Below are 427 nucleotides of genomic sequence, written 5' to 3'. Positions count from 1 at the left end.
ATCGCAAATATTGATTCGTTGTGTTAAGGGAATCTCTTTCGATTTATGTGGAACCCAAATATCGAGCTTCTTAACGAGTCCAAGACATTTTAAGTGATTTTCAGTTGTTGTGTGTGATACATTTAACCTCTCGGCAATCTCTCGCACAGTTATATGACAATCAGATTCAATTATGGCTTTGATTTGGTCATCATCAACTTCAGTAGGTCGACGAGAATGTTGGTCATCTTTGAGCGAAAAATCTCCAGAACGGAGATGTGCGTTCTGTTAAACAATCAACACCATATAAACTTCACATATCTCTTTGTGAGTCTCAGCAGCTTTCTTGCTTTTACAGAAAAAAAGCAAAATATGGCGAAAATGTTCGTTTTTGCACTCCATGTTAAAATTAACAGTGAACTAATAGCTGTAAACGAAATTACACGCA

This window comes from Octopus bimaculoides, chromosome 9 (assembly GCF_001194135.2).
Source record: "Octopus bimaculoides isolate UCB-OBI-ISO-001 chromosome 9, ASM119413v2, whole genome shotgun sequence".
NCBI classification, from domain to species: Eukaryota; Metazoa; Mollusca; class Cephalopoda; order Octopoda; family Octopodidae; genus Octopus; species Octopus bimaculoides.
Note: the sequence above shows the minus strand (reverse complement) of the source record.